Below are 293 nucleotides of genomic sequence, written 5' to 3'. Positions count from 1 at the left end.
TGCAATCCACTCCCAGGGGTCCTTACTGGTTCAAGCTGGGCTGGGATAACCATTTCCAGCTTGCAGTGGCTGGGGAAAGTGTGGATTGATATGAGCAGGGCAGGGCAGGTGTTCTGAAGGGCACTTTGTGGTACGGGGCAGGGGGGGGGGCCGGCCCGGCGGGACACTGAGCAGCAAGGGGAGGGATGCCACGGTGTCACCCTCCCCTTCCTGCCAGGCACCAACCTCCACACACACCATACCGGGCCCTTCCCACAGCACTGCAGGAGGCAAGGAATCCCTCTCTCTCTGCT

Source organism: Acanthisitta chloris, unplaced genomic scaffold (genome assembly GCF_000695815.1).
Source record: "Acanthisitta chloris isolate BGI_N310 unplaced genomic scaffold, ASM69581v1 scaffold18331, whole genome shotgun sequence".
Lineage (NCBI taxonomy): Eukaryota > Metazoa > Chordata > Aves > Passeriformes > Acanthisittidae > Acanthisitta > Acanthisitta chloris.
The sequence above is the reverse complement of the archived record's forward strand: the minus strand, read 5'-3'. Positions refer to the sequence as shown.